General features: G+C 34.4%; 1 protein-coding gene and 1 pseudogene across 1 annotated transcript in view; one reads left to right on the top strand and one right to left on the bottom strand.

Annotated features, from left to right (window-relative positions):
- LOC129226469 (uncharacterized) overlaps window positions 1-12,012 on the top strand; it is a 177,495-nt gene that overhangs the window by 82,459 nt on the left and 83,024 nt on the right. The window lies entirely within an intron of this gene.
- LOC129234692 (U6 spliceosomal RNA) lies at window positions 11,893-11,989 on the bottom strand (annotated as a pseudogene).

Raw genomic sequence — 12,012 nt, 5'->3', positions numbered from 1 at the left:
TTATAGTGATTGTCGGATTTTTCTTCGGCGACGAAAAGGATAAAAGCCTATTATTTGAAGCCGGCTTGTTTTCAATTTGCGATCGTGATCTTTTATTACTATTCATTAAAAAAAAAGATAATTCGTTAAAGAATAGTTTGTGGTTGGAAAGGTATCGGAGATCGAAATTTCGTAGAAATGTGTGGTTGTGGCTTAAAAGGTCTTTTCTTTGTTGAATTCCAGTGTTGTTCTGTGGAAGCTAAACATTCTTACTGCATACAAGTTTTAAACATTTCATGAAATTTTTGACCGCACTGCAGTAAAAAGACACGAGAAAACAAATTATATCACTTTTAAGTGGACGGTGGTCAATAACGCAATAGAAATCGAACATAATTGTTCGCATAGACTCAAGGACGTATATGTGGTGGAAAGGTTTATTTTTTGTGCTTTTGAAATAAAATATGACAACATTGTAACTTATAATTACGCATTCCATTTTTCATTAAAAACACGATAATTTTGTAAGAAAAACTGTTCAGATAAAAATGTGCGCTGCTTTCACGTTTTACGTTTTTTAGAGTTTTATAATAATTATTCTAATTACCTAAAGCAAAAGTTTCTCGATCAGTTAATCTAGGCTTTCTGAACATCCCTAAATATTCGGAGTTGGCATCGTGTCACTATTCATCTAGGTTCAAGAGCACCCATATAAGAGGGCAATTGGGGGTTCAAGCCCTTTTAGTACTTTTTTCTTTGCAAAAATGCAAAATCATTTCTTTTCTTGCCTTTAATGAATATGTCATAAACGAGCTGATGTGTGCATCACCTGACTTCCTTTTACTCCAATTTAATGTCATTTTCTCATTATTGGCAGTTTTAATATGATTCAACAGTTTACTCTCTAAATATCACCAACAGTGGCCAAATTGAAACCAGATTAAAAAAAAATTTTTATCGCCAAATTTGTCGCCAATTTGGCTACAAAACTTGGCGACCAAAAGACTGGCGATATATCGCCAAGTGTCCGCCAAATTATAACACCACTTGAGTTTACATCGAAATTAACAATGATTTCCCCCCAAAAAGGGGCAACAGGCCCCCTTTGGAGCATACGAATGCAACCAAAAAAGAAGGTGCACAACGAGACCACACTAGGAGTCTACGTACCAAATTTCAACTTGCTAGGACATTCCATTCTTGAGTTATGCAACATACATACACACATACGCACATACATACGTACATACAGACGTCACGAGAAATCTCGTTGTAATTAAGTCGGGGATCGTCAAAAAAAATATTTCGGGTGTCTGTGCGTTCCTAGGCACATTTCCACGTGTGGTCGGTTGAAAAAAAAACTCAACATTCATTTGGGGGTGAGCAACATGGAAATTAAGGCCGATTTTTGGGTGAAATTTTTTTCGCGAATACAGTACTTCCTTTTTTGTAAAAGGAAGTAAAAATGTCAAATTTTAATAACTCTAATCTGTACTGAAATCGGTTTCTATGGGGAAAATATCCTGCTAAACCATGGCAAAATGACTGAGCCCCCCATAAAATTTTGCATATGGACGCCCCTGTCTAGGTGTGCGATACATCTTTGCATTGCAACCAAACACCATGCTTGCTGCTACGATGCGAAAGTATTTGGAGACACAAAATGCAAATTTCCTGCATACATTGATGGGAGAAATTTGACACAAAATGTAGGACATGCTCTCGAGTTCTTCGTGATGCAGTCTTTTACCCAAACAAACGAAGAAAATCCATTACGGAATCAATTCTCTTTCGCACGCGTTACTTTAACCTTGAATGTTCTTTTCCGCAGAAACATTCGTTTCTACGCTTCAACGTAATGAGGAATTTTATTTTGCCCAATTGCGTCACATGGCAAGATATAAAAAGAGAGACGGTCGTTTCTACTTTTCTTTTCGCAAGGTTAAAGAGAATGAACAGTTTTATTCTTGATGGCTCATTAATTCCGCACACTCGCTGGAAAACGTGGAACGGGAACGTTTATCCAGTTGCCTTGAACGTTTGTTTATTGCGGACTTTACATGCTTCCACAAATTATGAACTTTCACTTTTCTCAGCGTGTTTTTGATAGTTACAGGCGTTTTTACTTCCTTGTCATTGGGTTGAAACGCTTACTGTTTGTTACTCTTTCTTGCTCGAACTGTTTGACATATTTTGCATCAGCGACAGCAAATGTTTTATTCCTAAATAATGAGATAGAGAACCGTTGCGTAGTACACGCTTACATCAGTGTCGCTTACTGGTTTTGGGGTAAATGAGTTCGGAATCGAAGGCTTTGAAATTCTAAGAGTCAGAGTCGGTTATTTTCCCTCAGAGTTCGCAGATTTATCAGGACTGCGGAGTCGAACTGATTTTAAGGTAAAATAAGTTGGAGTCGAAGGCATTCAAATTCAAGGATTCAGGGTCTGAGCCGGCCATTTCTACTCCGACTGTTGCCCTGGTTGTGAATGCGATATGGGCTTCAGTGAAGAAATCTAACACTGGCGTTGATGCTCTTACCAATGAATGTATAAAGTCGAATCTTTTAAAACATCTAATGTTTTTTGGGAGACATAAAAATAAAAAACAATGTTTTGTTACAGTCTACTTAACACATGTAGATGAAGAACAGATATTTTAATCTTTGTCAAAGTTTTCGAAAGGTCTGCATCAGAGCTGGAAACACCAATCCACGTTTTTCTCTATCATATTGTAATAGCTACCTATTCTCCAAAGTACAGTTATGCAAGACAAGTCATGAAAATTTAAAAAAAGAATATAATTAGAATGTGATGTGTTATTTTAAGCTTTAATGCGGCCCCATTCAAATTTGGAGTAATATCTTTTTTTTTTTTTTTTTTTTTGTAGCAAACCCTTTAACTGCACGCTTTTTTTTATGAATTTGGAAGAAGAAATGCGGTTTGGAACTCTCTCCCGAAAGTTTTTTGAACCTGAAGAGGGGAAGGGATGGGGTTCAGGAACTTTCTTCCGGTAATTTTTCGAAACTAAGTTCCGAAAACGGAATTTTTGACGACCTTTTATCTTTGGGGAATGAGGTTCCAGCATATTCTCCCAGAATGTTTCCAAAATTAAAGTTTTAAAAACGCAACTTTAGTATAAGACTGAAAAAGGAAGAAGTTAGTTCGCTGCGACATCTCTAAATTTTATTAATTTTTTTAAATAAAATTTTGTAAGTGTCCCCTGCATGTTTGAATCAGATAAGCAGTAAAGGGAAAGTAATAAAAATCTATCACCTCCTGCTTTAAAAATTTCTGGATCGCCTTTTGTGTTAAAAAAATGATATTAAATGACAAAACGCAATGACTAACTGACGTAAACCTTAAATAGCACATTTTAATTACTTTAGAAAAAAGTTAATGAACATACCAGTTTCTGTGTGCGTAGCTGTTTTGTCAGTATATTTATCGCTCTATTAACAAAATGCAAATAAGGAAAGTCCTTTCTGTAAGGAAATATAAAAAAATATTAATTCATAGTTTTTTATTCTTAGTGCATATTTTAGTGTTTTTCTTGCATATTTTAATGATTTGTTGTGCATATAGTGTGGTCTTAGCTATTAGTGAAAGCGAGTTATGCTTAATGATAACTTCTTTTCCGCAAAAGAGATTTTGTTTCGAACTGGTCGGAGATATCTAATATAAAGAGAAATTTACAAAAGTTATTTTTTTTTCTCATGCAGACAAATACGATTTTGAGGCTTCATCGCTGCGGCAAAATTGATATTTCATTCTCATTAACAGCTATTTCTTTTCATTAGACATTTGAAAAAGGAACAATTTTATTTTATCAGTGCTTTTGCAGTTTAAAACTATTTGCCATCAAATGAAATTATCTTCCGGGCGGGGGGAGGTTGTTAACAAGTATTTCGTGATTATGTTTACGAAACTAAACTAACATCAAATGGTGAAATGTGGTGCTACGATTAAGAAACGAGTTACTGATAGCTTCTTATAAGAAGGCCAGAAACAGATCTGGAATCTTTATGAGGATTCTAATTCTATTCATAGCGGGAGAAATTACAAAATTCTTCCAAAGTGAAAAACGGTAAATTTTCCCTCTGTCCTTCATTTTTATACCTTTTAACCTTCAAAATCTATGTTTCCGGATATCTTTCTCGCCATTTAATTTCCAAACATAAAAAAAATGTTCCACAATTACGAATCCTGCTGCGAACTATTTCATCGTTGTTGCTTCCCTATTTCCGTTTCCAGAATGAGTTTTTCAATTAAACTCTTCAAATTGGAAAAGAAAACGTTGGCACCCCTCTAGTCTCACGGTCAAAATAAGATTCCATGACACCTGCAGGAAAAACCTTCAAAACAGGAAACTATTACACTACAATTCTATGAAACTCATTCGCGGGGAAATTAAATGTCACAAAAGCTTTGAAAGAAGAGTGAAATAAGATTATTCCAATTAAATTTATATTTTTAAAAAACTCTCTTTGCAGAAAATAAACGAAATGTTGATATATTTAACCTTTGTTTGGTTAGCGTGTTTTCTGAGATTTGCTTTGAAAAATGCTTTTTATATTTGAAAAGTATTTCATTCAGTATTACACATGGAGAGAAAATTGCAGCACGAATAGCATGAAAGGTTATGCGTCAAGTAAAAGATTGCGCGGTTCTGTCAGGCTGTTTATTTAATTTCGAATACTTGTGGTGAATGAACTAGCAAATTTCAATGGTGAACATTCCCCAGTTGATTGAAATTCATCAAAGTGCAAATTGTAAATAAATTTATTTTTTGCTTAATATTGGCCTAACGTTGTTAATCCATACGTTGACTAGTAAAAACCCGCACATAAATTACGTAATTTCTATGACACGAAACGTTTCGTTTGAAAAAAAAACTTGTGCAAAATAGCCTGCTGTGGATTGAAAAGGATATGATTGTAATGTCTTGCTTTTGTTTTAATAGTTATAGTTGATAAGAGTCTGAGAATAGGTGTATGCTCAGAAATACATTCTCAAATCTCACGAAATGTTTTGACGAAATGGCTTCGTAAAAATATTCCAGTTGAAACATTTCTTCAAATTAGGGAAAATTTTCATCGTACTTTAGAAAATTTTGTGCGATTTATGCACGAGTTTCTAGCCCAGCGTGGAAAAAATCGTCATAAATGTAGAAATTTGATTGGAGAATCCTCGAAAGTGAGCGATGCATTTCTGAGTGTGTAAAAAAATGAAATATGATTATTTATTCTAATTTTTAAAATAAAATATTTCTGAACGCGTGCAATAAGCAGACTCATTTGGATTTGTAGTTTTTTAAGAAACTAGAAAATCGCCCGTCAATGTATGACAGGTGAAAATTGCTTCTATATTTGAACGAAGCAATTGCCTGCTTGGTGATATTTTGATAGCTGAAATTTTAACCCTAACTGCTGTAGATTTACCCTGAACTCCAGTAAGTAACGTTCATTGTTGACTACTTTTTCTTTTCTTCATTCTCATAAAACGACAGTCTTACCAGTAACACAGTTAAGTGACCGGATCCAGTTCAACCTTATCACAATAAAGGATTTATCTGTATCTGAAACATTGCCAAAACATATTATCAAATTATCATGCCGTGGCGCGAGTTTCATTGTTGATGGCGTCAGGAGCGTGACTCTATCATTGACTATTATACAGGGTGTCCTGAAAAAGAGTGACTGTTTTCAAAAAATTATAACAGGAGAACGGTTAATGATAAAAAACAAATTCTTGCAGAAAAGTCATGTGGTGGGCTCTAACTTTTTTCCCTCAGAATTCCAAATTTTAGTTCAAAAATGTTTCAATAGGTGGAGCTACACATAGTTCCTCGGTAACTCGAAAAAGAATTGAAATTTTTCTTCTGATTGCGACATGGGATTACAGCCGACGATTGTTTGAAAATATTGTTTTGTTTTTTTGTTCATTATTTTCGAAAAATCATGTTGTAATGTTTATATATATATATATATATATATATATATATATATATATATATATATATATATATATATATATATATATATATTTTATTTACGGGCTTACTATCTGCAGGGCCATCTGTTGGTAAAAATTTCAACTAAAATTTGGAACTCTGGAGGGGAAAATGTTACGGCCCACCACATGAATTTTCTGCAGCAAGAATTTTTTTTTTATCATTTACCGTTTTCCTGTTATTAATTTTTAAAAACAGTCAGCCTTTTTCAGGACACCCTGTATGTATATGAGGATTGTATATATCCATTAGGTTTGCAAAGATTGGAAGGGTATTATTGTTAGACCCAACAATGTATTCTACGCAATTAGTAAATTATCGTTAAAGAAATGTATTGAATTTTACCCAAGCAACCAGTTCAGCCGTTGAAATTTGCCGCAGTAAAATTTTACTCAGTTAAAAATAATGCAATTTTCGAATGCAGTGTCGTGTTTTTGTCAATCATTTAATACATTGTTATTATTCCATTTTAGAATTACAAAACTCGTTTTCCTCGTTTTTGTTGAGTGACTTGTTTTTATAAACCTATTCAGAATTTGGAAGACGTAAAAATAAAGAGTTCCATTACGCTAATTACTAGAATGTTTCCTCTTCTTTTATTTAGTTCAAAAAATGTGGTCAACGTTTAAAATGTATGAAATACAAATCTTCTTCGAGAAAACAAATTTTATTTTCCCAAGCATCAATTAGAATGCATTTTTTAACGATGAAGTTTAATGACTTGACTGACACAAATTGCGGTTTTCCTCTAATCCCATAAATAATATAACTTTCATGCGTGTCCAATTGCTTCTTTTAAAGAGGAAAAAAAACCCGTAAGTTCTAATGGTTACATAGAGCTAATCCTAGAGCAATGTTGTCACTTTCAAAGTTTTTTGTTGAAAACGATTCTTGAGGAAAAAATTCTTTCGCATTTAGAAGTATCTTCTGCGGTAATAAATATAAAATACATAATTTTGAGGCATTCATTCATCGTTTCCCGTTTCTTGAAGATGACGAACAAAAGATCGAAATTACTCTATTTTCGAATCGAAACTCGGATCTATGTGAGATCAATTCTTCTTTTTCAAGATTTAGTCTATTCTCAACTTACGCGAGGGAGGGATGCGTTCCAAGAACCTCCCTCCCCCCCCGCATAAGTCGAAATTTCTCGTTGTAGAAAAGTAAGAGATTTTTTTAAATAAACATATCCTTTTATTTTAGACAGTTTTAAACACACCTGAAACTGTTTTAATTGATTTCTTAACTTTACATTACCGTTTTACATGAAGAACCTTTTTTTTTTTTACTGCTTTGAAAAAAATGCAATGTAAAAAGCAACATAAAATACTGTTAAAATGAACAAAATCAATAGAATAGAGATGAATAAAATGAAACAGTACGGTACGGATTGTACGCAATAATAAAATGTAGCATTATAATAATACTGTACAGTTGATACAGTAATTATTGACGCACTTTATAGTTGTTCCAAGATTCTCGAAAATCTTTTCTTTAATTGTGAGAAACCTTTTCCTTCCCACTTTCAAACTTTAGATAAATAGCGTGTTTTCGTAAAATTATATTTCATTTCTTTCATATTTAGAATGAAAAAAAGAAATGAAAGATGCGGAGTGGTTAATTGTTTACACTAACAAAGCGATGTTTATACTACAGTGTGGGGAACTTCCATTTTCAGTGATGCTAAAAGGAAAATTCATTTACAAAACCAGTATTTAGTAGCCAATAACGAAGCCCTGCGATTCCCTTCCGGAAATTTTCATGTTGCGGGCGAGGAATTCACGTTAACTATAAAATTCGTTTAAAGTCGTAAACATTTTATTCTCATTTGGAATTTTTGACATTTATATTTTTGGCTGTTAAGCTACGTTCAAAACGCAATTTATTTCTTGTGACGTAAACTAATTTTTGATTTTTAAAAATCTGTACCCTGCCAATCTTTAGGGTAACCTTGAGCCTTCCTAGAAATGTGATGTAAAATAAATTATTTCAATAAAATATTGCAACCTTTGTCTAAACTTTTTGCTTAACTTCCATGTTACCTACCCTCAATGAATTTTGACTTTTTTTTTTTGGAAAATGTACCCACAAACGTATGAACAAATTAAATGTTCATTCTGATCATTCCAGAGTTGATTAGAACGAGTTTTCTCGTGATGCTTGTGTATATCTCGCATAATTCAAAAACGGTATGCCGTAGAAAGTTTAAAATTTTTATGTAGACTTTGAGTGGAGTTCAGTAAAGCACCTCTTTTTTTGGTCGCAATTCAATGCTTCAAAAGGTTCCTTTACACGCTTTTGTTGGCAAATCATTATTAATTTTAAAGCAGGCTTAAAAGAAGTCATAAACTGGTGACTAATTTGCAATGCATAGCCAAGGTTTTGTCACCGACTTGGCAGTAGATTGTAAAATTGGCAAAATGTGAAAGAAACATCAAAAATAAGATTCAGAATATAATATTTTGGCGATAAGGAAATTCCCGAAAGCAATGCTTAAACTTGATAATTGCAATATGAATCTCTGTAAAATGGTCTCTTCTGTTTTCGTTCGCATAAATTATCGGTATCAGAAGCGCTGTAGTTGGAAAAACATATTTGGAAGAACTCATCAAGGAGTTTGGAGGACGGGGAGGGGGGGGGGACTCCACAAAAGGAATAGGTGGTTTGAAATAAATTTACTTCACATTTTCATTATTTTTCAATGAGAAAAGAAACAGCTCGGGTACGGCATCCCCCTTCCCTCTCACAATACTAAGTGTCAGTAATATAACCTTTTTCTGTGCTCATTTTAAGGCCTTCTTACATTGTATTTTATTCCCTTTACACGCTAAATTTAGTTTTTATTACTGCAATCTCTGATCTCCGAAGACGAAAAAAAAAGTTTTCTATTAAATTTGAAAGCTTGATTCTCAATATTTAACATTTTTAAAGGTGCATTAATGAGTTGAAAGAAAAATGCATTGGAGAGAAACTTTTCTTAAAAACATATGATGTCTAAAAGCAAGTCCAACTTCTAATTTTGGAGGGGATTCGTTGCCGGAAGGGGGAAGTCATAAGTGTTTTTTTTTCGGCATTAATAGGGAGTCTAAGGTGAAAATTTCGAAACGTTTCTGGATGCGCTCCTGGCAGTGGCGCACACAGGAATTTTACAAGGGGTGGGTCCAATGCCGAGAGCCTCATTTTCATATCATACCCCAATATGCCGTCAAACATATTGGCTTGATTTTATCGATTATCGGGAACGAAGAACAGTAAAAATAAATTATTGAAATTAAATTAGCATTTTTAAATGAAAATACTTAAATAACCAGAGAGCAAACTAATGTATGCTTTCATTTTTCTCATATATGAAAAATGGATTCAAGTTCATAGAATCTCATTTTAATCTGTAATTACAAAACTGAAAACATGGTTATTGCAGTGTATTCATTTATAATCACCACTCTGCTTCTTACAAGCAATTCGTTATAGGAAAAGTGCACAACATTTTTAAAAATATTTTAACATGAGAATTTTATTTTTTCACATATTACAACTGAAAGTATTGTTACCTTTGTTTGAAATTATTCTATGTACGAAATAAATAGAATCATAATCAATCGGGGGGGGGGGAAGCAAGACCTATGGGAGGGGTCCGGACCCCCTGGACCCCTTCCTTGTGTGCGCCACTGGCTCCTGCTAAAACCACTGTTATTGTTACTGAAAAAAGCATGATTTGTGAAAGATCAATTTTGTTTTCTATTAATCGATGCATAGATACTTCCCTCAACCTCTTGTTTTGTTTCGAAAACAGTGGGGAATACTATAAGCACAGCAGTCAAGCCATTTCGCAAATCGGTTCTGTATCTCCGTAAAGGAAGAACCTCGAAAATCTTCCATGCATGGCGGAACGTTGAAAAAAGGTGCAGAAAAAAAAAATGCCGAAATGACTTTTCTAAGTAAACTTGGTAAGTGAGGCGAGCTTTTATTCGCGGTGAGAAATTATTTGTTTAACCTAGTTTATGCGCAGCGGACGCCGATCGACCTCACTGTTGAGGACCTCAAACACAAAAGTTGTCGTGACGACATCGGGTCCGTTCATTCAATGCCATAACTTGTGAAAATAAGAAAAGCGGTATCAACTTCGGTGAAAGGCGATTCCAAAGCAATATTTTTAAAATAAACATTTCAAGATGACGTCATGTGTCCTCGATCATGAGCCGTGCACTTCGATGAGTCATATGAGATGGGATTGTTGGAGTCAAACTGTACAAAAGAACACTTTCCCCCCATCCCTTGAACTAGCAGTTTATCCTCAAAATTGTATTATTGAAACACAATAGACCGAAAGAGGGAATTCGTAAATTTTTTTAAGTGCTTCCAGTACCGGAACACCAATGAGAAATAAATCGCGACCACGTAATGTGAAAGGCCGTGGCGTAGCCAGGATTTCATTTTGAAGGGGGTTATAAAAAGAGCAAGCGTTAAAAAAACAAGAAAAGAAACAAAAGAAAATTAGCTCAATAACGTATGTCCTCAAATCCAATTTTGCTTGTGAATGAATTATGCGTGAAAAATTTGTCATTTCTTTTTTACTTCCTTTTACAAAAAAGGAAGTATTGTATTCGCGAAAAAATTTTCACCCCAAAATCGGCCTTAATTTCCATTTTGCTCATCCCCAAATGAATGTTGAGTTTTTTTTTTTTCAACCCGACCACACGTGAATATGTGCCTAGGAACGTACAGACACACGAAATATCCATTTTGACGATCCCCGAGTTAATTACAACGAATTTTCTCGTTACGTCTGTATGTACGTATGTTTGTATGTATGTCGCATAACTCAAGAACGGAATGTCCTAGAAAGTTAATTTGGTACGTAGACTCCTAGTGGGGTCTAGTTGTGCACCTTCCTTTTTGGTCGCATTCGTATGCTCTAAAGGGGATCTTTTACCCCTTTCTGCGGGGAAATCATTGTTAATTTCGATGTAAACTCACGTGGTGTTATAATTTGGCGGACACTTGGCGATATCTCGCCAGTTTCTCGGTCGCCAAGTTTTGTCGCCAACTTGGCGACAAATTTGGCGATTTTTTTTTAAATTTATTTATTTTTTTTTTAAATTTGGAACTTTTAAATCTGGTTTTAATTTGGCTACTGTTGGTGATATTTAGAGAGTAAACTATTGAATCACATTAAAACTGCCAATAACGAGAAAATGACATTAAATTGGAGTAAAAGGAAGTCATGTGATGCACACATCAGCTCTTTTGAATTTTCTTTCTCATTTCTGGAGGGTGCAGACCCCATGGACCTTCCTCTTAGCTACACCACTGGTGAAAGGGTATTTTATTTTCCGAGAAAAACAGTACCGGAGCGGCATTCCGACAACATTTAATCCTGATTAACTTATATTCAGTAAAAAAAAAAAATAGAATAACACCTTTCATCAAAACATACCTTCGGCGTTCCAGTAAAAATCACTAATCCGCTAAAAATGTTTGAGGATCCACTGTATTCGTTTTCTCGCATTAATCGACGGCAAGGATTCGCATCCCCCACCACAGCGATTTTCTGTAAAGTTATAAAAACAAAAGTAAACTCATCAACAGGCTTTCGGCCCAGATAATCCGATGGTCGTAGTTACTTTATCAGTCTTCAGTGAAGATCAATGGCCCTCTTAAAGTTATCTACCCCTTTGCTAATTGCAGCCTCTTACGGGAAGCTGTTTCAAATGCCTACAACCCTACCGAAGTAGTAATTTTTCCTAATTTATAGATTAGCCAGAGCTTTGAACAGCTTAAAACAATGACCTCCTGTTCTGCCTTCTATGCAAAAATTAAACTCATTAGCATCCTTCATTTTGATGAATTTAAGCAACTGATACATGTTCCCCTCTGACTCTTCTTTTCTCAAGACTAAACATAAAAAATGTGAAACTTGTCACGATTTTACGAGTAATCCTCGTTCAGGCGCCATGCTAATCTTTTCTATTTCGGTTTTGATCTTGGAAATTGATAATTTAAAACGCTTATTTATTGCGAAAT

The sequence above is a fragment of the Uloborus diversus genome, chromosome 1 (genome assembly GCF_026930045.1).
Source record: "Uloborus diversus isolate 005 chromosome 1, Udiv.v.3.1, whole genome shotgun sequence".
In the NCBI taxonomy this organism is placed as follows: domain Eukaryota; kingdom Metazoa; phylum Arthropoda; class Arachnida; order Araneae; family Uloboridae; genus Uloborus; species Uloborus diversus.
This window is presented reverse-complemented; position numbering and strand designations above follow the sequence as displayed.